This window comes from Crocodylus siamensis, chromosome 4 (genome assembly GCF_052110815.1).
Source record: "Crocodylus siamensis isolate JL-2025a chromosome 4, ASM5211081v1, whole genome shotgun sequence".
Classification (NCBI taxonomy): domain Eukaryota; kingdom Metazoa; phylum Chordata; order Crocodylia; family Crocodylidae; genus Crocodylus; species Crocodylus siamensis.
The window spans coordinates 31207970-31233697 of record NC_143398.1 but is presented as its reverse complement, the minus strand read 5'-3'; positions in this window follow the sequence as shown (position 1 = coordinate 31233697).

The following is a 25728-nucleotide window of genomic DNA, read 5'->3' as shown; positions in this document are numbered from 1 at the left end:
CCACTCCATGGCCTTCTTTGACTTCACAATGAGACTTCATTTTTTTGGCCTCCTTTGACTCCATAAACCAAGAAGCACTGTGGAAGATCCTTCTGAAGTATGGATGCTAACCAAAATTTATCACCTGTCTTTCCCTGCTTCATGATGGTATGTGAGCAGTCGTCCTCAATAATGTATTTATCACATATCCCTTTGAGATTAAGATGGGAGTTAAAGAAGTGTGCATGTTCACTCCAGCACTCATCCTGATATTCCTTATGGTGACACTACATCTGACCACCAGCAAGCTTCCAGCTGGAGTGGAGCTAAACTACCAAATGGATGGTAAGCTGTTTAATCTCAGCTGACTCCAAATAAAAACCAAGACCACCACAATCTCAATCATTGAGTTCCAGTGCACTGATGGAGCTGTCATCTGTGTTCGCTCAGAGGCAGACCTTCAGGCAATCATCAATGTCCTTCCTAAGGTATACAAAATAAATGGGACTGATGCTTATCATTCAAGTATCTCACTGTCTAGTGCTTGATGTACTTGGTTCCCTTGAATAGCACTACTGCACATCTTGTATGATCCTGCATTATCTTGTACAGTCTTGTGTATATATATTCCACCTTAAGCTGCTGTAAGCAGTTCATGGTGTAAGCATGGCTCTTGTAAGGCCTATTCTAGCTTTAGCAAAGTCTTTGTGTGTGTACTGTATGTGCTAAATAAAGCTCCAGTGAGGCCTATAGGTGGCATATAGTGACAGATACAAGAAGATCTTTGCACTTGGCAGCAGCTGCAGTAACCCATGACACTAGCACCTCCCTTCACAGCAGCAGTGACTATTCTCAGCTACTGCCTGGGGCATAAATGTTACTACTATGCTTAGGTCTTAAACAGAGACCTAAAGATATTTATTATGGATTTTTTTCTTATGGGAACACTGAGTTTTCATGGAGCAGGGGCTGGGGTTGTTTTTGGTGGCTGGTTACAAATTCACCAGAGACGAAGATCTTGCCAGTGTCTGTGGAGGGGACATGACTGCCAAATATTTGGATTTGGAATGTATGAGGAGGGGACCAAGTTAATGCATATGCTCAGTCTGTTTGGCCTTGCTTCTGTCATGATATAAATATGCCTCTGTTTTGGTCCTAACTTCAATCAAGTCTCTGGATCTCTGGAAGTGAATTTTATCACATGCTAACTGGTCAGTGGATTTCTTCATCTTCTGGCTTGTGTCCAGGAGGTCTGTATGCGGAGTGCTTTAATGACAAGATTTGAAACTTTGGTAGGTTTCAATGTGGTTGGCAAGTTAGAAAGGGTATGATCAAAGTCCTTGTACCCTAATATTGATTCTATGTGCAGCAAAACATAATGACAGGATGTGCCTTCAAGTTTTGCAGAATTAGGGACTACCCTCATTTCCTTTCTCCTACCTCCAGCATAGACAAGGAAATGAGAAGGAGTCCATGAAAGATTCTCATTCAGGGTTCTTGGAAGAGATGGTATAAGCCTGCAGAAGAGGTGTAGTCTTCATATCCCCTCTTAAATTTATAGTAGAGCCACTCTTAAATAACCCTGAGCTCTAAGGTAGGTACCCAAGTTTTGGAAAAAGATGAAATAAAAGCATAACCCCTTTATGGTATCCACTCTGTTTAAAGGGACTGACAGATAAACCATGGATGTCCTATAGTAAGTAATGGAGGTGAGATCACACAGGAAACAATTTAATTTCATACAAGTGTCACCCAAAATGTAAGTCTGCAGACCTTAAATGCAGAGAGGATTGCTTTCAAGTACAGTCAACAGTAATTCATGACCCATGGAGAAATGTAGGTCACATTTGGGAGAGCTGTTCAGTGGAATCATGGGCAGTACCTCTTTAAAAATGTTCCTGGCAAATCTGGAAATGTTATACTTGCTGCTGGCCACCTCAGCTATAATCCTTCTGTTTCGTGCTTCTTTTCCCCATACATAAACCAACTGAAACTCTGGTTCTAGGAAATTTAATTAGACCCTAAGAGAATAGCCCATTAAAACTAAACAGTTTGAAACAATAAACTTAAAATGAAACAAAGGCTGTAGTGCAAAAAAGCAATTCAAGCCTAGAACTATTTGCTGTCCTTCCCCTTTATTTCTTTTGTATTAGAAGGACCAGGTTTAGAGTTTTGTTCCAGACTAAAGAGATTGCATGTGTGTGTTAGAAAAATTTGAACAAAATAACTCTTTTTTCATAGCCTCTAACTTTTGTTTAATTTTTAATTTGGGTGACATGGCCAATTTACTTTTGAATGTTTACACTGGAAACATGCTTTTAATTGATTAAATGAGGCTGATTTGCATTCAGAAATAAGAACGTTTTAAAAATAAAACCTGGATACCATGGTGACTTTCTCCATGAATATAGGAAAAGAAAGATTTGTGAGGTGAGGTGTGACAGACTGAGATTTATCGTAATATTTGTTTTTAACTGCACTCATGTTATAATGGTGAATACTCGGCTTACCCCATTAACTTCGGTGCAGAGAATGAAGAGTTACATGCCAAAACTACCTGTGTGCTGGACAAAACAAGAGGTATCTATCTTCAGCATCTACAAGACTTTCAATAGCTCTGATTCACGTGAGCTTGGTACTCGTCCTTTGGAGAAGATGTTCTGGAGGCTTCACAAGGTAGAGAATGAGATCAGCATAACAATGGGGAAAGCAGGATACACAAGGATTGTCTGCTTATGTGGGAGAAAGGTATAAGGAAGCAGTCTGGAGACACGGAGACCAGCAATAGAGATTGAGAATTAGGTGTTGAAAAAGACTGGAAAGAGGAAAGAAAAGCAATCTTTTGGGGTGTTCTTGGTTGTATGCACTGGATTAGGGACATAGAACTGCTTAACCCTTGGAAAAGGGCTCCCTCTTGCTCTAGAAGTTATATCTGGGCTGGCACTGTGACCAGACAAAACTGCACTGGTTGAGAGGAAACTTCCCTTCAAGTGCTCTCTGTTTCAGGTGCCTTCTGCAAATCAAGGGCTATCACTTCATACATTTTCAAGTTTTTCAACCTTGATGATCTGGCATATAAGCAAAACATAATTTGTGAGGTGAGGGAATATCTTTTACTGGACAAATATGAAGGGATAAAGTTGGGGTTTAGGACTTTTAGAGTATTTACTTGGGTAATTTTGCTCATGCTGGCAGGTTTAAACCAGATGGGGTGCTTTTACCCTAGGGTGAAGTTAAACATTACACGTGGACCTTACTAATAGTACTTAATACACAAGCATCTGCAGATTTAAGCTCTTTATTTATGCTAAGTGTCCTCTGAGCATGGTTGTTTGGCAACCAGGCTATGGGGAGTCTGCTTCACATTGGGTCTCTGAGAGAAGAGTAAAGGTCTGGGAGGGAGAACGTAGAGCAGCATCTATGACAAAAAACCTCAGCAAACAAGCTACCACAGTCAAAGGGCAATTCACAAGGCAAAGTCCCAACAACAGGTCAAGATAGAGGTCAGGATCCAGAAAAATCAATAACTAGGTTACCAAATCAGAAATGTTGTCCACAGGGCAAAGTTGAAGAACTGAGTCAATACAGGGGTCCAGAACCAGGAAACCAATCTGCAGGGGAAATCCAAGCCTGCAGTCCAAGGGAAAGCTGAACCCAGAGTCAGAAACCAGGAAAACCAGAGAGCAAGAATCAAGAGGACTGTCACAGGAGACTGCATCAAAACTGTTGACTGGCCTGGAAATATATGACCCGAGCTGGGACTGAATGGATAGATGACTCTCCCAGTAGCCAATCAGGATGCGATGCCTGATGTTCCTAAACTGGGGCAGAGTTTGTTAGCTAGTGACTTACTGCTAGTGTGGCTACTTGGGTACTTGGCCCAGACTGGCCTGCCTCATCGGGACCCCTGACACAGTTATATCATTTCAGGCAACGGCTAACTCTGGCTGTACTACTTAGCTTGTGTTAGGATAACTTCAGTTTGATCCAGAGATAAAAGAAGTAATTTGCAGTCTTTCAGCTTCCCAGGATGCACCATTCCTGGACAGAGCCCAGGAGTCCTGGTTTCTAGCCATGCCCATGCACACCAGCCCTCTATTGGCAAGTCAGAGATGTGCAGGCAAGAAACAGTATTAACCTTTAATCCATAGTGGTAAGGCCAAAGGTGAAGTATCAGACAAAGAGCAGTCAAACATAACATAAAAACCTCAATGGTGGAGCAGGCAGATGAAAAAGGCATACTACTCAACGGCTCTGAAGACAAATAAAGGTTGCGGTGGAAGAGTAACCCCAGTTGTCTTGGAACTTCTTGCCACTGGAAGCAAGTTTCTTCTCCACCAAGATCCATGCAGTTAGCCATGTGCAGTGGCCTCCTTATGTAAAACAAGCTATGTGTAGTCTTCTCCCACTCGATCCAGCATCCACCACAATAACCAACACCAATATCCTAACATCTACAAAATCCTGCTGCAATGGATGAGTGGTGATGGGGACAGACAAAGTGATCATCACCAGGAGTCCCTAGTCATGGATCCACACACAGATGACAGTTGTGTATTGGTCACTTCAGTCTTGGAGTGGGACAGGAGGGTGATTCATCATCTGTGATCATGACTAAACAATTCTTTTTTAGGATCCCCTCTCCCCACCCTGCATGGGTAAAGTGCTAGAAAAGGTGCCCCAAACATAGGTTGTCCCACCTTATCTTACCCAACTGGATAGCCCCTTCCATGGGGGATTACTCAAACTGTGGATGAAACAAAAATGTCCTGTGCATCCTGGAATGTACAAACCCTACTAGATGACTCAAACTGTAAAACACCTGAATGTAGAACAACTATAACCTGAGAACTCTCTTGGTACTACATCAATATTGCTGCTGTCAGTAAGACCAGACATATAGACGAAGGCCATCTGAGGGAGGAAGGGGGTGACCACATGTTCTTCTAGAAAGGAAAACCTGCAAATGACAGGCAAATACATGGAGTTGGTTTCTCCATTAAGAACCACATTATGAGCAGTATGACTGAATTCCCTGTTGGCATTAACAAGCACCTCATGATGCTCTGCCTCCAACTGACCAACGATTTCTTACCATCATCAGTGCATACACCCCAACACTTGATGCTGAGGAAAAACAGAAGGACCAGTTTTATGCTGACCTTGATGAAATCCTAACTCTCATTCTGAAAAAAGATAAGATCATCCTCCTTGCAGATTTCAATGCAAGAGTTGGCTAGGACCTGACCACATGGGGAAGGAAGACGTGAGCAAGGCCAATTCCAACAGCATTCTTTTACTCAGTAAATGTGCAGAGCATGACCTTGTCATTACTAACACTATCTACAGACAATATGACAGGTACAAAACAACCTGGTAACACCCCTGTTTGAAACAATGGCACCTCCTCAACTATGTCATCGTAAATGCGTGTGATATAAAAGACATTCATACCATGCATATCGTGAGAGAAGCCAATGACAGCTAGACTGAAGTGAGATCAATCACGTTCATTAGGCTTACAGTGAAACTTAAGAAACAACCCAAATCAGCCTGAAGACAGTACAACTTCAAATGCCTTCAGACCCCTAGATACTTGAAAGCCCTCCAAAGATTTCTCAGCAAGAAACTTGCCAATTTTAGGCTTAAAAATAGTAACACAAGTGTTGAGGAAGACCAGCTACCTCTAAACGAGACCATCCATGAGGTCTGTATGAAATCCACCGGCTTTATCACCTGCCATCAGGACTAGTTTGACAAAAACGATGCCCAGATGATAATCCTTATTGATCAGAAGAGAAAAGCTTTCTGTGACTGACAAAATCATCCTACATCCAGTCAAATGCAGGGAACTTTTTGAAGGCTTAAAACTGAAGCCCAAAAAAATATTTCAGAAATTAAAAACAAATGGCAGGAAGAGAAGAAAAAAGAAATCTAACAGTTTATTAACAATTGTAACATGCGGAGCTTCTTCAGTGAAATCAAGACTGTATATGAACCAAGCTCTTATGGACTCATCGTGCTTAGATAAAGATGACAGTACACTCCTCAATGACAATGAGTCCATCAGAAACTGCTGGAAGGAGCACTACCAAAAGCTCCTGAACTGAGAATTGATGGTGACTGATGAAAACATTGAATCCATCCCACAGCATCAAATGGAAGTTGCCTCCATGATCTGCCTATGAAATTGGCATTCTGCCACCTTGAGTTGGGTAGACCCTGACTTATTTTTACTTTGCAGGCAAGGGAAAAAACTTAAGCCAAAAATGCATGTGCCCAATGGAATGCAATGGTACCAAGTGGGAAATAGATGGCTATCAAAGTATGCATAGAGCACACGCAGGAATTGAGTGGTGTGCACTAGTTATTCCAGCTGCCCAAAGGAGATAGAACGCTCACATAAAAATGTCCCTTTTTAAGGCAAGGGAAAACTAATGGTGCCAGCTAGGAATAGTTAGATAGTCTGTGGTCCATTACATTTCTGATGTTATATTATCTGCCCAGTAGGGGCTGCATAGCACAGGAAAGCTGTGCTAGGAAGTAATTGGTAATAAACAGGGGAAAATAGTGAAGTAGAATGGAAGGAATTTATAATTATATACCTTAAATTGAACTATAGTTGACAGTGCCAAAGAATCAGGTGGCTAGCCCTGCATACCCTACTGCATGATAGATTCTGTCAATACACATGCAGATGCTATAGAAATGCTACCTTATTTTTTCCCTGTGCTATGTTGTAATGTATTTCCTTTCTTTGTGTAACAAATTTCATATAAGAGATCTGATTTTTGACCCTCATAGAAAACTTGATTTTTTTTAATGAAAAGATGAAAGTTAGAAATCCCACTGCAGTGCCTCATTGAAGGAATAATTTGTTTGCCTCAAATACCTGTATTGAGCATGGGCTGGTAGAATAACTAAGGATGGATTACCAGAGCACCAGCCCTGGGAACTAACTTGGAGGCAGAGAGAAGCACTAAAATTAGTAGCCACCTAACTGCTGGCCCAACCACTGATGCTGCCAAGGGTGCAGAACTGCCCTGCTGCAATTCTGTGGAGCTGGGCTCCATAGCTAGACTTTTCATGATGCACTACAGTCACTTGGAGAGGGGAGCCAGTGCATTGTAGGAGTTCTACACTACAGTAAATCATAGAAGATGTATCTGGCTGAGGAGTTAATTTCATAGTCAAGGATGAACTACAAGTCACACAAAGCACCATGGTGGTATAACTTAGACAAAATAATGATATTTTTGGCTAAAAACATTTTTTATTTTTTGATAAAAAGCCAAAAAAAAATCAATTTTTTTCATAGAAGAAATACTTTTCCAAAATATATTTCACTTATGCTTGAAAGCTGCTCCTAGTTTTAATTTGAGTACCGCTAATGCATGAACTGTGTGTGCAGTTTGAGTGAAAGCAACTATCACTACATTGGATACCTATACCACTTGTTTAGACCATTCTCTCTTCTGCTGTTGTGGAGCTTGAAGTGGGGGTTATCTCTGAGCCATCTACCTAGGTCAAGGTGATGTATTGTTAGATTGCTTCATGGAAATAAAGCAATCATAGTTTTATAGTTTCATAGTTGGTAGGGTCAGAAGGGATCTGAGAAGATCATCAAATCCGACCCCCTGCCATGGGCAGGAAAGAATGCTGGGGTCAAATGAGCAGGTGATTATCCAACCTCCTTTTGAAGACCTCCAGGTTAGCCACCCTGACTGTTTCATAGTTTCATAGTTTCATAGTAGCTAGAGTCGGAAGGGACGTAGGTAGATCATCTAGTCCGACCCCCTGCCTTAGCAGGAAAGAGCACCGGGGTCAGATGACCCCGGCAAGGTGCTCATCTAACTTCCTTTTAAAAATCCCCAGGCTAGGAGCCTGCACCACTTCCCCTGGAAGCTGGTTCCAGGCCCTAGCCGCCCTGACTGTGAAGTAGCGCCTCCTAATATCTAATCTAAACTTACCCTCCGCCAGTTTGTGACCGTTATTCCTGGTCACTCCTGGCAGCGCACAGGGGAACAGGGACTCCCCCAATACCTGCTGATCCCCCCTGACCAGTTTGTAGCAGGCCACAAGGTCCCCCCTTAACCTTCTCTTGTGGAGGCTAAACAGGTTCAGGTCCCGTAGCCTCTCCTCATAAGGCCTGCCCTGCTGACCCCTGATCATACGAGTGGCCCTCCTCTGAACTCTTTCCATATTGTCCACGTCCCTCTTGAAGTGTGGCGCCCAGAACTGGACGCAGTACTCCAGCTGCGGCCTGACCAGTGCCGCATAGAGGGGGAGGATCACCTCCCTGGACCTGCTCGAGATGCATCTGTGGATGCATGACAGGGTACGATTGGCCTTCTTGACTGCCTCCCCACACTGCCGGCCCGTGTTCATCGTGGAGTCAATGACGACTCCAAGATCCTTTTCCGTCTCCGTGCTGGCAAGAGGGGAGTTCCCCAACCTGTAAGTGTGGTGCCGGTTCTTCCTCCCCATGTGCAACACCTTGCACTTATCAGTGTTAAACCCCATCCTATTCTCATCCGCCCACCGTTGCAACCTGTCAAGGTCAGTTTGTAGCCTATTGCACCCTTCTAGTGCACCCACATCCCCCCACATCTTAGTGTCATCAGCAAACTTGAACAGGGTGCTTTCTACCCCCTCATCCAAGTCACTGATGAAGATGTTGAACAGTGCGGGCCCGAGGACCGAGCCCTGCGGAACCCCAGGTCGAGAAGAACCCATCCACTACCACCCTCTGGGTGCGGCCCTCCAACCAGTTGGCGACCCATTTGACCGTGTGGGCATCGACACCACAGTCTCCCAGCTTTTTGATGAGGACAGGGTGAGAGACAGTGTCGAAAGCCTTCCGGAAGTCCAGAAAGACTACATCCACAGCAACCCCTGCGTCTAATGATTTGGTGACCTGATCGTAAAAGGCCACCAGGTTGGTCTGACAAGACCTGCCACTGATGAACCCATGTTGGTTGCCCCTGAGCATGCATTCCCCCGCAAGGCCCTCCTGGATGTGTGCCAGGATAATTTTTTCAAAGAGCTTACCCGGGATTGAGGTCAGACTAACTGGCCTGTAATTTCCCGGGTCCTCTTTTTTTCCCTTTTTGAAGATAGGGACCACATTGGCCCTCTTCCAGTCCTCCGGCACCTCGCCAGAGCACCACGAGTGCTCATAGAGCCGTGCCAGGGGTCCCGCAATGACCTCAGCCAGTTCCTGTAGAACCCTAGGGTGAAGATCGTCCGGACCAGCGGACTTGAACACGTCCAGCCTCTCCAGAAGTACCCTAACTAACTCCTCGCTAACCCTTGGCCCAGGCGTGTCTCTCTCAGGGCCCGAGGGGGGCCCAGCAGGGAGGTGGCTGAACTGGTCCCTACTTAGGAAGACAGAGGCAAAGAAATCGTTAAAAAGATAATCGACTGTGAAGTAGTGCCTCCTGATATCTAGACTGAATCTACTCTCAGTCAACTTATGGCCGTTATTCCTCATTACTCCCGGTAGTACTCAGGGGAACAGGGACTCTCCCATATCCTGCTGGTCCCCCTCGGCCAGTTTGTAGATGGCCACCAGATCCCCTCTCAGCCTTCTCTTGTGGAGGCTGAACAGGTTCAGGTCCTGTAGCCTCTCCTCATAGGGCTTGCCTTGCTGCCCCCGATCATGCAAGTGGCCCTCCTCTGGACCCTCTCAATACTGGCCACATCCCTCCTGAAGTATGGCGCCCAGAACTGGATGCAGTACTCCAGCTGTGGCCTGACCAGTGTCACATAGAGGGGGAGGATCACCTCCTTGGATCTGCATCTGCGGATGCATGACAAGGTGCGGTTATCCTTCCTGACCGCATCCCCACATTGGCGGCCCATGTTCATTTTGGCATCAGTAATGACACCAAGAACCTTTTCTGCCTCTGTGCTGACTAGAAGGGAGTTCCCCAGCCCGTAGGTATGCTGCTAGTTCTTCCTCCCTAGGTGCAGTACCTTGCACTTGTCAGTATTGAATCCCATCCTGTTCCCATCCCCCCCCCGTAACCCATCTAGATCTAGTTGCAGCCTGTCCCTCTCTTCCAGCGTGCCCACTTCTCCGCACATCTTAGTGTCATTCACAAATTTGAACAAGGTGCTTTTCACCCTCTCTTCCAAGTTGCTGATGAAGATGTTGAACAGTGCAGGCCCGAGGACGGAGCCCTGGGGGACCCCTCTGTTCACATCCCTCCAGGTTGAAAAAGACCTGTCCAATTTCAAATCCCCTAGTATTGTAGAAAAACCCCCAGTTTTTCTTTCTTTTTTTCTTTTAAATGCATTCCCTCCCCTTCCCCAAACATTTGACTTTGTCTCTCTCTCTCTATTCCCTATAGATAAAAATAAGTAAGCTAAGATGTAGGATAAGCTTTAACATTTTATTGTAGGTAGTAAATTTTACTTCTCTCCCCTCTGCTAAATGCCCTGCTATTTTGATATAGTTATCCACTGTTTTATAAGTGATAATTATTATGTTTGTGTTGATTTTTTACTGCTTTTCTATTGTGTGATTACTGTTTTAAGCCTATATATGTAAGTTAGCATAAGTCATATCAAGTTTCAATCTTGTAATATCAAGCCACCATCTTATCCCCATGCCTGGTTGTGTAACCTATGACTCATAGTACCCCTCCTTTGTAATTTGGTTCCTGAATGAATGGAAAGAATGAGGGTGCTTGAGAGACAATGGCAGTAGGTCTAAAAATAGCTCCCTCTGAATGACTGAACCATCAACACCATTACCTGGACCAACGACCCAGCCCTTGAAACCACCCTCAGCATTCAGGAAAAAAAAGATGAAGCAACCCACTGTTATGCCAAGATGCACATGCTCAGTAAGAATACCTGGAACCCTCTGGAACAGGCCTGACCTTGCCTGGACAGGCCCTCCCTATAAGAGATCAGAGGTAGTCTGCCCCATAAAAGGGGTAGTAAAGACTGACTCCTTGGGACGCCCTCTCCATCTGGACCAGCACCATGCCACACACCTATCCACCCAGAGGCCCTGCCGGTGACCCCTGCTCTGGACAACACCTACTGGACAAGGACCCCTTTCCAGCCTGGATAGGTAGCTATCACTCCCCACCCCGTCTTCAACCAATGACTTGGTGTAAGGGGATGGGGGTGCGTCACTTACCGTGAGACCCCGATCCCCGGATGTCCCCTGGAGAGGAGGGGGTACGCGTTGGACCGTCCTGCTTCGCCGCTCTCGCCTGCCACGACTTGATGGAAATATGGGGGTTCACCCGTGCCGGGAAGCTGGCGGTCCACGTGGGGTACAGTACCTCCAAGGTCCAGGGGTCCTGAGGGCTCCTCCTCCCCTACACCCTCGCCTGGTCCTCCGGGATGGGGAGCCTCCGTTAGGGCTCCCTTGTTTTCGTACTAGTTCCGCAGTGGGGGGGGGTGCCCCCACACTGCTGGGCCCTCACCAGGAGTCCTATCAGCACCTAGTCTCCCTGGTGCTGGTCGCTCCACAAGTCCTGAGGTGTCTCTACCTCGGGGGCCTCACTCTCTCGACCCGGGGGGGCTACAAGCTCTGCCCCCCCTTGCCCGCGGGTCTTCCCCGCGGCCAAGCGGCCCGCAGCCGCCGGAGGAGGGTCCCTCCGACCGAGCCTCCCTTCCCGGCTTCCTCCGGTGCAATGGCCACCGGTCCCTTTTGTACCTTCGTCCCTTCGGGGCCTGCTGCGCCCCCTGGCTCTGCCGCCTCCGGCCTCGCAGGCTGGTGCGGCGCCGCTCCTGGCTTCGCGGCGGCCGGCCTCACTGCCGCCGGCCCTTGCCGCCCAGCTCCCGGCTTTACCGCGCCCGGCCCAGCTGCCTCTGGACCTCCGGCTCCCGGCTTTGTCGCCGCTGGCTCCCCGGCTCCTAGCCTCGCCGCTGCTGGCTCCCGCCGCGTGGCACTCGGCGCGGCTGTACCTGTCTCCGCCGCTCTCGGCTTCGCAGCTCCCGGCTCCGCCGCTCCAGGCTCCGCAGCTCCCGGTCTCGCCACTCTTGGCTCCGCAGCTCCCGGCCTCGCCGCTCCCGGCTCCGCGGCTCCAGTCCTCGCAGCTCCCGGCTCCGCGGCTCCCGGGGCAGGCTCCCGCTGGAGCCTCCGTCCTCCCTCTGCTCGGGGTAGGCGGTTCCTTTTTATCTTCCCACGCCGGTCCCGCGTCGGCGTGGTTCAAGTTCCGGGAAACCTTAAGTTCCCGGCCGGGCTTCCGGGTCCGGACCCGGAAGCAGGGCGGAACTCCGGGGTTCCCCGCTCGGGCCGGGCCCCTCAGGGTCCTGGCCCCCTCACACTTGGAATCTGCTTCTCTTTCCTACCTGGACTCCAACCCTTCCACTGAGTCTCTTTCTCCTGCTGCCATTGTGAGTGCTTGTGTGTGTGTGAACCAGTAACATCATGGGGCTGCGTAGTGTTTTGTCTGTTTAATAAACCTGTTATTTTGAAATCCTGAGTTGGGTTTTTGTCTGTTTCCTGACTGTTTCCTCCTTGCCACCACTTATCTGCCCCCCACTATCTCAGCTGCCTGCCCCAAGCTCTGAGGTTTCTGTCTCTCTCTCTTTCCTGGCTGTCTCCTCCTTGCCACCAGACTTTTCCCCTTGCACCAGTGACCTTGAGTAATCCTGGGACCACTTGATCTTAAGTAACTCCAATCCTCAGTCCCTCAGCCAGCTTCTCACTAGTTCTAATGCTGGTTCTTGCAACTTTTGCTCCATACACTTTAACTCTCTCTCTCACCTTAACCATCTCCCGCATATCTCAGGTACCCCAAGCACACACATACATACCATACCATCCAAGTTAGGAACTTACCTGTGTGTATGTGTAGGTGAGTTGTATGTATGTGAACTGATGAGTGTGTGTGTGCATGTGTGTTTATATATATATACATATATATGTCATTGTGTGCATGATACATGAATTAGTGATCTGTGTATGTGTACTGAGTGTGCGGGTATGGACAATTGATTTTTGTCTAACTTTGGGGGTGTATAGTGTGTCAAAGACCTAAGTCTTTGATTTCTGATGCCGATGGCAAAAGGTCAGATGACAAAAGGTCAGAGGCTAACACAGCAAACTCTGTGGTTGTAATTTATGCCTCTGTATTAACAGTGTTGCATATACACACCCCTATCTGTGCCTTATTTCAAATATCTTGAGTTCTCATACTAGAGAGACAAACTGGCCTTGACAATTCAGCACAAGGGATATCAGTACCCATAGTGACCAGATAAAAGTGAAACTACTTTAATGAAGTTGTAAAATTAATATACTATGCGCGCCATCCTGTGACCAAACAGAACCAGTACCACCCAAGTAAAAATAACCCCCACTTTTTTATGAAACCTGAGCAAACAAAGAAAGCACAAGTGCCAGCTCATTAATTATTTATAATTGGCATATAGTAATTGGTCACCTGTGTCTAATAAAACTTTGAAAGAACTTCCACCCAAAGCAGAGAACAGAGAGCAAAGAGCAGAGAGAGAGCAGAGAACAGAGAACTGTGTATACACTCAAGAAGAACAGATTGTGCACAACGAATGTTATCTCTTCTGCCTACGTATTTTTTTATTTTATTGTTTTTTGGTGTACCCCGTCTCGTCTTACTGGTCTGTTTATCTCTTTATCTTTGACGTTATCTTTCTTATCAAGAGCTCTTAGTAATCTGCAGACTGCAACGGCTTATATGAATCGCTCGGAAGCAACTGTCTTACCCACCCTGTAAATGCTGGGTAACATGATATCTGCGTGCTGTAACTGAATCAATCAGCTCCTCTCCCTACACTGCAAGCCATCAGTAGCATAAGTAAAATAAACTTTTCTGTGTAACCATCACGCTGTGTTTAAATCATACTGACTCCTGCTCACCATTATCACCCACCTGCCCGGTCATAAATCCCCCTCCTCGCACCAAGCCGGTCGTGCCGACCCAGGCTCACAGGTTAAGGGTGCACCGGCGTTATGGGGCACGACATAGTGTATGTGCTTGAATTGCTGATAGGTATGCATGTGCCTAGGCTGGTCTGGATGTGTATGTGCCTGAGTTAGTAGTATGTGTGTGTGTGTATGCACCAAATTGATTTGTGTATTGTATATGTTCAATTGTGTCACACCCTCCTGTCTAACAACATGATATTGAGATCCTGAGAGTTGGCCTGACCCCACAGGGCAAAAGTATCCCAGCATGCACAGCTCCCAGATCCTCTACCCTTTTCTACCCTTCAAAGCAAGCATGCTAGTTATCACCTCTGCCCTGCTGTCTGCTCTGTGCCATGCAGTAAGCATGCTGGTTCTCAGGCCCATGTCCTGGTTATGTTTCTCTCCCTTATGCTAGCCAGCCATGCCACAAGGCCAGGGTATGACCACTAGGGCTGGGGTGGAAGAAGGGGGCAGGAAAGACCATCCAAGTTGTGCTAGATAGTGGAAACCACTGGAGAGCACTGGAGCACTGAAGGAACCAGGTGGCATGGGAGAAATTGAAGTAACTGCCTGTGGTGGGTGAACTGAATTTTTCCACTGTCTGGAATACAAGTGTGGTGTGGCCTGCCCTATACCCAGATGGACTCATGGGAGCTGCAAGCAGCTTGGAAGGGCTCCTTGGAATAGGACTTCTCCTCCCAGCCTCCTGGTTTGGGACAGGTCGTCTATTCCATTCCCTACCTGGGAAACCCAGATGTTTAAAGGCCCAGCTCCTAATACTACAGTCTCCATATATGTTGCTTTTGTGTTTTAAAAATTCATTATTTTCATTTGCCTATTTCTTTAAAGGGTTAGATGAGCTACATGCATTCTCTTTTTTTACAGAGAACACAAATCTTAGCTCTTAGTCTTTTATGACTAAGGACAAGGGGGAAGGGAGATACTTTGCCAATATAAAATTCATTGCAGAAATCAATATGTCTTCGAGTTCTGAGTAAGAAATGAACAATAATAGAACAGCAATAGTCTTATGAATTGTAATCCATAAAGTCTGAAAGCTGTTGTTTTATGAATATTAGAGCTTAATATTATGAATAGTTCACAGCATGCCCATCTGGGCCTAGCATTCTCAATATTTAAATATCATTCAGCAGTTTATGAAACTATCTAAATATGTTCTTCTCCTGCTGATTCTAGAAATTTATTTCTTTCTTGGAGTTTTTGGTGCCATGGAATTAAATACCACCAGCATATCTTTGTGCTACAGTTTAATACATTGCAAAAAATCTGCTTGAAGTGCAACATCTCTTGTTCTTTGAAACTGTATTTGGCAGGTTATTTAAGAATCACAAAACCCAAAATCTGGCTAGTTCCAGCCCCAAACTTAAAAGAAATAGTTTTCTAGTTATCTGTTGAATGACTTTACTAGGGGGAAAAAAGTTGTGTTCTTAATTTGAATTTATCAGTTTATAGATTCATAGGTAAAGTCTTAAGGGACCATCATAGAATCATAGAATCATAAAATCATAAAAGTAGGGTCGGAAGGGACCTTGTAGATCTTCAAGTCCAACCCCCCGCCTGGGCAGGAGAAAATACTGGGCTCAAATGACTCCAGCCAGGTAGGCATCAAGCCTCCTCTTGAAGACCCCCAAGGTAGGAGCCAGCACCACTTCCCTTGGAAGTTGGTTCCAGATCCTAGCCACCCTAACTGTGAAGTAGTTCTTACAGATGTCTAATCTAAACCTAAACTAATCATCATAGTCATCTAGCTTATTTGGGAGAATCTGTTACAACTCTTGGTAAGCACTTCCAATTATTAGTGGAACTGCTTAAAAGCTTGCACCACTTTTCTAATATGAATGCATCTAGTTACAGGTTTCAGCATTAGATTTTGTAAAGGTGAGATTACAAGTCAGAGTCCGAGATGCCGTTTCTACAGAAGGTTATGCTGTGTTAATGTTAACAAGTGGTAGTGATGAGTCATACATTCTGGGTCAATACTCTCCCTATTTTGCACTGATTAGACCTGAAGCTAGAAGGCTGGCAAATGGGGATGACTAGAGGCTGCAAGTCTTCTCCAAGCCTACCATTTCTGCCAGCTCTCTGATTACGATATAGGCCAGGGAGGAGGTTGGGGAAAGAGCATCCTGCTCCTCTTGGATCACCACCTCTGCCTTCCATTGGCCCCTAGACCCCTTCCCCTGCCACCCCCAGTCAGCCTCTAAATTTCTGGATTGCCCTCCCGATTCACTGTTCTGCCACCCCGATCAACTAGACAGGAGTGGCAACAATAGAAGGTGGGGTTCCCCTCCCTGCCTGCTCCTAGGCTCTCTGCAACCTGTGCCACTCCTGCACACCTAGATCCAGTCACTGCCAGGGCCCAAAGCTGGCCAGCAGCAACTTCCTCCCTGCTTTGCCCCCTTCAGTTGTGGGGCCTGGTGGAGACTGGCTCTAGACATGCAGTACTGGCAAGCACTCCAGGAGCAGGCAGAGAGGGGAAACCCATTCTTTGGCTGATTTAGGCAGCAGCCCAGTGATTATGGGGTGGAGAGGACAGATGGGGGACAGAAGGGCTGATTAGGTTGTTAAGGGAGCAATCTGGAGGTGAAGGGAGCAATTTGGGGATTGGGAGGCAATCTGGAAGGCAAGCAGCTTACGAGCTATGCACCCACCCACCCACCCACTCCCTCCTGATCTCTCCCTCTTGCCTCCCTCCAGTCCTGCCCCCCTTTACCCCCTTTCCCTCCTTTCCCGCTCACTCTATCCCCACCCACCTGTTGCCTGGCTGGTCCCAGATGTTAGTCCAGGGCTGTAGCATCCTGGATGATATCTAAACCACCTCAGAGCGGTTCCTCCTGGGATATTGGAGGATTGTAAATTGGTGTTTTTATCTCAAGCAAACACCCAAAAGTTAAGTCCAGGAAGGTAGCACAGGTCTAATATAATGCTCACCTGAAGTGGCATAACTTTAGAGGGCACTTAGCCCTATTTAATGACCCTTAATGCATCACATTTTAAGTGCTCTTAGCATGGTCTAATTATAATGTGTAAGCTCACTCTAAACATGCCTGCTAGATTGCAGAAACCTAAATTACATTTCTGGTTCTGAGGAAGGTACTTTATAGACTGTCTTCAAGTTACCTTTTAACATTCTTTTTATTAACCAAAACTAATTGACTCAAGGAGTTCAATCATTCTAAGGAATGTTTTCCAAGTCTTGAATTATGCTTGAGACTGTTTTCTGAAATTTCTCCACTTTATTAGCCTCCCTGGATTGTGAATACTGGATCACGTTCAATTGACTATCATCTATGAGTCCCGCAGCTTTTCAAGAGAGTGACTCTTGCTTTACAAGTATGCCCTGAATGTTTTGGTCCAAGATGTTTAACTTCTTAAATGATCACATTAAAGTACATAATGTTGTTTATAGCCAGTTTATCTTTATTATTTACCACTCTTCACTGGAAGTTATCCTCAAACTTTATCAGGAATGAGTTTTCCAAGTTATGCTACACATGTTAAAATAGCAAACAGCTAAATAAGAACCCATTCCTGCTGAACACAACTGAAATAACATGTGGCAGTTACCTGTTTATTATTGCATTTTGAGACCAGTCAGACAGTATTAATTCATGTGATGTATACCTGTATAACCTCTTGATTTTTCTATTGTTTTATTTCTTAATCAAAATGTTATACAGTACCTAATCAAATGCGTGCAGAAGTCTAAATATAATATATTTATTTATACATCTTTTAATATGATTTTTAAATGAAATTAGATTGACGAGGGTGCATCTACATGAACATTTTACTGCAAAGTTGACTAATTAGTTCTGCAGTAAAGTGTCACCATCTACATGCACACTGGTATTAGGGTGGAGTAAATTAATTAACTCCACTGTAACTTATGAATACTTATGTACACTGAAAATAATGTGTAAATGGTGACAGGAGCTGCCTGGAGCATACGGGTGCTAAAGTGCAGGAGCTGGCTCAGGCAGGAGGGGTTCCTTGCCAACTAGCTCCACACCAGTGGCAATGTGTAGGGCATGCACAGGGATGCACATGCACCCTCTGAGAGCACCAGTGCAGCCCCTGATGGCCACGTTTACTGCTTAGGCTATGAGCAGGGGGGGCAGGTGGGAATGCCTGGTGTCCCTCCTGCAAGCGCCAGCTGATCACTACAATCACTGCAGTTGCTTTCAGGAGTGGCTAAGGCTGCTTCTGGGAGCAGTTGCAGTGATTGGCTGGTGCTTGCTTCCAGGAGCATCTGCAGCCACTCCCAGAAGTGGCTGCAGCAAGCACAGCGATCAGCCACAGTGACATCTCCCAGGGAGATCCCCCCTCCAAATCACAGGATTGCCTGTGGGAGACCCCCACCTTTGGACTACAGGAACACCTATGGGGGGACCCCCTCCAGTCAGTGGGATCATCCGCAGGGGACCACCCCTCCAGTGGGTGGGACTGGTAGCAGGGGGGCATGTGCCCCCCACAGACTAAAGCAGCACCAGTCGCCCATGCTCCACAATTTACCACCTCATGCCCCAGCCAGCCCCTGCACTGCCCAACACCAGCACCCATAGTCTGGGACTGCCTGCAAGCCTAGGGCGGCTTTTCCCCAGTGCAAACTGCTGTGCTTGTGGGAGCACGGGAAGATGCTGCACCTGAGAGAAGCTGACTGCATCACAAACTGCACCATTGCATGTCACGTCACCTTAATAGCATATGGAGACGTACGCAGAACGTATTTGCCATGTTAAACACTAGTTAATTTTGTAGCCGCGTTGGTCTAAAAGCATAGGCATACAAAACTCTTTGACTAGAAGTGCTATGTTTTATTAGACCAACTAGATACTTGCAAAAAAAATCCTTTATTTGCAAGCTTTCATACCCAAATGCCTTTTGTCAAGCAAAGGAGATTTCAAAGGTTGTAAAATTCTTTCCCAGATAGAGCTAAATATTCATATTTCACAGCAGAACTAAAAGATGGCATGGTTCTCCTTGGTAGGAAAGTTCATTCATAAAATGAGAGGCTCTTCCAGCACTACAAGCAACTGGAGCCAGTGCTGACAGGGAAAATGAGTGACCAAACTATACCAGTAGTAGTATACTGATATAAATCCTTGCATACAAATCTTATTTCATAATAAGTGCAACCCTCTTTCAGTGTGGCTTAAGCAGTACTAAACTGTTCACTTTCTTTGGACATACTGTACATAGATATAACTAAGTTCATATCTGGTGTTACTGTTACTTTCCATGTAGATACATTATTAAAACCCTACAACACAATCTTAATTATTTTATTTTTGCTTAACTTGCTGTTAAGCTAACACATAGAGAAATTAGTAGAAACTGGTAATTATTTATTATTTAAAAATAAACAATAGGCAGCGAGCACATTTACATGTGCCCTGACTGCACAGTATTCACCATTACTGCACAGTCCTGGCAGTGCATGGGTCATATCTAACCCTACTGTGCAGCAGCATTGCCATTACAGTTCCTGCTTGCCAATGCTACATTACCATGGCTCAATCCTATGATGATACAGCATCTTGTGTAGATGCACCCAGTGTGTTTTATTAGTAAAAGTAACCGTAGCAATAGATTCAAATGGTAAACTTGGAAACTCCAAAAGCCATCATAGATTAGGAGAGGTGTTTGTGATAAATGTGCAACTGTTTTTGTAACAGACTAAATAATATAGCTTACAAATGTCAATTATCCTTGAAAACTCTAGATCTGTCAAGGAGCACCAGTGTGGGATTTTATTTTCAGAGTGCACATTATTGATCTCACTGATTTCAGAGTGCTTTTCAGAGGTTATCAGAAGACATACCTTATTAAACAAAATCCTGCCACTAGCATTCTCAGCAATAATGGTGTATTTGTATGATCCAATGATTTTTTTAAAAAGCTTTAAAATGTATGCAAGTCTAAAGCCCTAATCGTTTTGTGTAATATAGCTGCTAGACATCTTCTCAAACATAAGTTTGAAAGGTTCAGGTGAACCAGCTTTTGTACAAAAAGCTATCCATAAAATTTGTAATTTACTATTTTAAAACACAAATGGAAAAACAGCTTATATTAAGGGGAAGACTGAAAATACTAAGTGAGATCAAAATGGCTTCTGTTGTTATAAACAATGGCATAAAAGTAGCTAGGTACAAGCATTATTATATTTAGACATGTTGGTGAGTTTCTCCATCTACTTGGATTTTCAGAGGTTTGAGGATATTCAAATATTTGACTGTTTGACTTGATCTACTGTGATCAGCCAAGATGTGAGAAATACTTTTACTTCATTCATCCAACATTCTTCAAATTAGCACCGTTACTCTTGAAAGTGCCATTTCAAGGGCCAGTGTCTCCTGTGGTGACATTTTTTAAGATAGGTACCCTGGAAAACAACAGAACATACTTGTGCAGAATATGTCCTATACAATGTAATATCACAGCCTCTGAAAAACCACATTGAATAATTTCCTAGTGAGTTTGTTGGTTATGGCTGAAAATTTAGCTATAAACAAGCAGAACATTTTTTACATTGTCAGTGATTTTTTTTCCAAATAGAAATCTACTATCTTCACTCCTTACAGAACACTGCATCCTTTACTTTTCAAATGACTTGTAATAAGACAGTTAAGCTACATTAACAATCTCAAAGCATGGAACAAGAAGGCTTACCCATATCATCTTTTTTCTAAAGCCTATTCAGGTGGACATTGGCATAAATCCCTTCAAACCAAGAAGTACTTCTTGATTGGCCCCAAAAAATCAACAGTCTTGTGGAACTTCTGCAGCTGTAACTACTCATCAGATGTTCAGGTTACATCAATGGGCCTACTTACATTATATTTCCAAACTTGATTTCATCCAGCTAGTGTAGGTACCAGTAGTAGTGCAGTGAGAATACAGTGTCATATAGGCTTCAGCTAACTGAATAGGTACCTGACATTATAGGTAGCCCCATGCTTCTATGACTTCACTACTATTCATATTTAAGCTACATAGATTGCCATTAACTCAGGTATGTTTCTCATTGTGTTTCCCAGTTCCTGTTTAGACACAGGGTTGATAAAAAGATCCTTTGTTGGATTAAGTCAGCTAAATTTTAGGGAACCACCTTGAAAATAAGGGCCAAATTCTATGCTGGTGTAAACTGGCATAGTTCCATCCTTGTCAGCTCCCCATGTGAAAGTAATGGAGCTGGGCCAATTATCTCCAGCAGAAAATTTGGCTTGAGGTATAAAGCACACCTAAGAACAGTTACTCACCTTGGGTAATAATGTTGGATTGAAATGATTTTTCTTCTATCAGACTGTGCCAAGAATAGATCCAATATAGCTAAAGCATATCATTATTGGTGCCATGTAATATATTAATTATGCAATTAGGGTGTTTTAGAATACTGCTTTAACCTGAATTTTCTCCATACAACATGTGTCATCAATAGAATGAAACACTAAGAGATAAGGAAATGAGAGAAAGACAAAAGATAAAATTCTACGAGTTATCACTGACCCATGGAGATTACAATTACGTTTATTACGCTGTCTTTTCTTCTGTAAAGTTTATACACAGACTACCAGGGCTGTGTGAGGCTTTGGACCATGCTTCGGATCCAGAGAAGCTTCAGACACTTCGACATCTGAAGCAATATGTCTGGACCAAAGCACTGGCTTCTTTAGACTTTCCAAAATGGTTCAGAGCTTCCAAACCACTTTGGAAAGTTTCAGAGCTGCCTCAGAGATCGGCCATAGGGTATAATGGAGAATCAATGAAATATCTATAACTTTGTTGTTTTCTGTCTGATTTGGATGAAACTTGCAGGGGTGGTAGCCTCTGCTCAGTGCATGAAGTCTGCCAAGTTTCAAGAAGATTAATATAAGGGTCCAGGGGGCACTACACTCCAAATTCACAAAAGCAAAACTCATATCACATGTACATGTTACACCATAGGGGGGGAGGGGGTGAAAATTGCAGGGGTGGTAGTCCCTGCTGAGGCTATGAAGCCTGCCAAGTTTCAAGGTGATAGGTGTAGAGGCTTGGGGGGGAACTGCACCTCAAGCTGCAGACAAGCCAAACTCATGAAATGGGTGACAGTGTGTGTGTTAAGGCACAGCAGGGTGAAAGCTGCAGGGATGGTGGCCCCTGCTGAAGCCACAGATCCTGCCAGCTGTCAAGGAGATACGTTCATGGCTTCTGGGTTCTGGGGTCCTGAACCCCTATCTGCTGACAAGCAAAACTCATGACATGGGTGCTTGTGCAACTGACTGTCTCTGTCTTGGGGCAGTTGATTGTCTGTATTGATTATTTCCACTCCTTAGTCTATGGTTTTGTAGGTGTTAATCATTGCTCATTAAATCGTTAACACCTACAAAACCACAAACTAAGGAAAGGACCATCACAGGAATTTGCCAATAACCCTTGGCTAGGTTGAACGTGGAAATAAATTTGGCCCTTTCTATCCGCTCTAAAAGGTCTCCTACTCGAGAGACAGGAAAAGCATCAAAGCAGGTTATGAGATTGAGCTTCCTAAAGTCTACACACAACTGAACTGTCCCATCTGGTTTAGGGACTGCCACTGAAGATCTTCTCCATGGGCTCTGGGAGAGCATAATGACTCCCTGTTGCAACATTTTACTTAGCGCCTCTGTAATTGGCTGGTATTTATGGTACAGGATTCTGCACCACTTTTCCCTTACTCTTTTCCCTACCCAAGTCAACATTTTATTTACTACCCCCTAGATCTCTCTGAAGCCTCACTAAGAACTTCTGCAAACTTTTTCACCAGCCTCTTCAACTGCTTTTGCTGTCCCTCAGAGAGCTGATGTCTTAAGTTTTCCCAATCTTCCAACTGTGCAGTCCCTTCACTACTTTCTGTCATGACTAAACTCCTCCTCTTCTGACAGTGGAGTCACTAACAACCCCTCCCTTTCTTTCCATAGCTTTAGTAAGTTTATGTGGTAACCTTGTTTCTCTTTCTTATATCTTGGCCTAAGAACTGTATGGTCCACAGGGCCCACTCATCTTACTATTTCAACCAGTCCTGCTAATATGTAAGGAATTTACTAGCGGGTCTGGACAACAGCACTAAAACCTGCTGTCCCACTTGAAACTCCTGTTCCTTGGCCTGCTTGTCATACTGCTGTTTTTGATAATCCTGCACAGTATGCATTTTTCCCAAGCCACCCTATTTCAGTCTTTCTCTCAAAGCCACCACATACTGAGTGAGTTCGGTGCCGCCTTCCCCACCCTCCCCCCATCTTTCTCACACGGCACATAGAAAATTCTAAGGAGTATACCAGAACACCAGCTCAAAGCACATAACCTAGAGAAGCTTGTGGTGCCTCCAGGACCACAAACAATAACAGGGGTATCAAAAGATCCCACCTTTGCCGGTCCTCTTAAACATACCACCTAAGCATTCCCTTTAAGGTCCCGTTAAAACTTTCAACTAGCCCATTGTTTGGGGATGGTGAACTTAGGTCGTAAGGTGTTTAGTCTTTAGTATTTGACATATGCTTCTCAGGACATGAGACATAAAATTACTCCCACTGTGCTAGGCCTTGGTGAGGCCGCAGCTGAAGTACTGCATCCAATTCTGGTCTCCACAATTTAAGAAGGATGTCAAGAAGCTTGAGACAGTCCATAAAAGAGCCACATGCATGATCAGAGGGCAAGAGAATAGGCCTTTTGAAAAGAGGCTGAGGGCCATGGGACTCTTCAGCCTGGAAAAGCGCAGGCTCAGGGGGGACCTGGTTGCTGCTTATAAGTACATTAGAGGTGTGCATCAGGATCTGGGAAAATGTCTGTTCACCAGAGCTCCCCAAGGAAAAACAAGGACCAAAGGTCATAATCTCCTCCAAAATCATTTTAGGCTGGACATAAGGAAACATCTTTTTACTGGACGGGCCCCCAAGACCTGGAACAGACTCCCTCTAGAAGTGGTGCAGGCACCTACTCTGGACTCATTCAATAAATGTTTGGATGCTTATCTTGCTGGGATTGCTTGACCCCAGCTGACTTCCTGCCCCTGGGACAGGGGGCTGGACTTGATGATCTTTGAGGTCCCTTCCAGCCCTAACATCTATGAATATATGAATCCCTTGATCTGTAACTATCTCTCTCGGTATCTCCACCCAAGACATCCATTTTATAAGCTCTTCAGCTACCCAAGGTCCTGTTACCATCCTAAAAGGAATATCCTCTGGATACCAGGTAGCATAACTCTTAGGTAATAGGCCCACTATGGCCATGGCTATGTGAGAGAATGGTTCCTCAATTGTAGACATCATTCACAGTGGCACTTTAGGGTTTTTTTGTGATTTACTTTCTGACATTCTAGGCACCCTCCACAAAACTGTTCAATTTCCTCATACAAATATAGTCAATAAAACTTCCTTACTAGGTGGACTTCAATTTTCTCTTTTCCCAAATGACTACCCAGTGGGTTAGAATGAGCCAATTGTAGTAAAGGGACCCTGAAAAGTTGTGGAACTAAGACTTGTACCACTTCTTCAACCTCTCCCCCCCTCTCCACAAACAGCACAACAACCCATTCCTGACCTTGCAATGAGGTAGATTCTCACATAATTCCACCCTTATAACCTGTTAGTCTCTCTTCACAGTTTCAGTTTCCCAGATGGCTCAGAAGGTTGGGTCTTGTCTTTGGGCTTCTCTAAACTGGGTTCCACTGGCCAATCCCTCCAGGTAAAAGGTTATTTCTCCTTCCTCATTGCCTGACTCATGTCTTTCTTCCCCTAATAGCCTTGCCTTATGCTTCTTTTGGTCATGGATAGCTTCTAGAGTCTCGTATACCTCCAGCCACTCTATATCCAATACTGTAGGGTAGCATGAGTCTGGTGCCACCTCTACAGGTATCATGAGTCAATCTCTCAATGGTCAGGGGGATTCTCCTATGCTCATATGCAGTAGTCTTGCTATGCATGCATACCATTGTGGTGGGGGATGTCCCTTCTCCTTCCCACACTGGCAAAAGTTCAGTGGGGGAAGGTCATCTTACCAGAGATTAAGCACAGCCAGGATCCACTATAGCCTGTATCCATTTTCCAGCTATCCCTACCCACACTACAGGTTTCTTCCATCGATGGTCCCCTCCAGCTTCACCCACACAACAATCCAACATTTCCACTTGAGATGGTTCCTGCATTGGGTTTCTGTTTCCTTTCTATTCTACTCTTAACTCTTCTACCCATGGAGGGTTCCTTGCTGCAGTAAGACAGTCCAAGACTATGTGTCCTTGTTTATCACATTGAAAGTAAATAATCCTATGGCTGGGGTACCCTTCTACTTTCTTTAATTTAATATCTGATTCTCTTATCCAGAGTATTTAGAGTCACTGGTGCTCCCCCCTTCTGGTTTATTTCCCTCTGTGGATCATCCTATGCAGTAGCATAGTTCTCAGCTAGGCATACAGCTTCCATCATTATCTTGGGCAAGTGACACTTTACCCACCTCTGTGTGGATTCTTCTCGATCAGCTAGAAATTGTTCCAGCAGAATAGATCACATACCTATGCCTTAGACATTTCAGTAGGTTTCACCCATCTCTCTAAGAGGTCTGCCAGTGTTTGCAGTGGCACCCTGCATGCACAATCCTCCCTTCTTTTTCTCATGCTAAATAACGGTCAGTATCGCTCTGGGGTAACATCCAGATAGTAGTGAATTTCTTTCTTTACTTTATCATAATCCAGGACCTTCTTCCAGGACATTGCTTGATAGGGAGCTTGGGCCTGATGCACCAACAGCACCCCCAACTTACTGGCCCATTTGCTCCTTTCTAACCCTGTGGCCACTGCT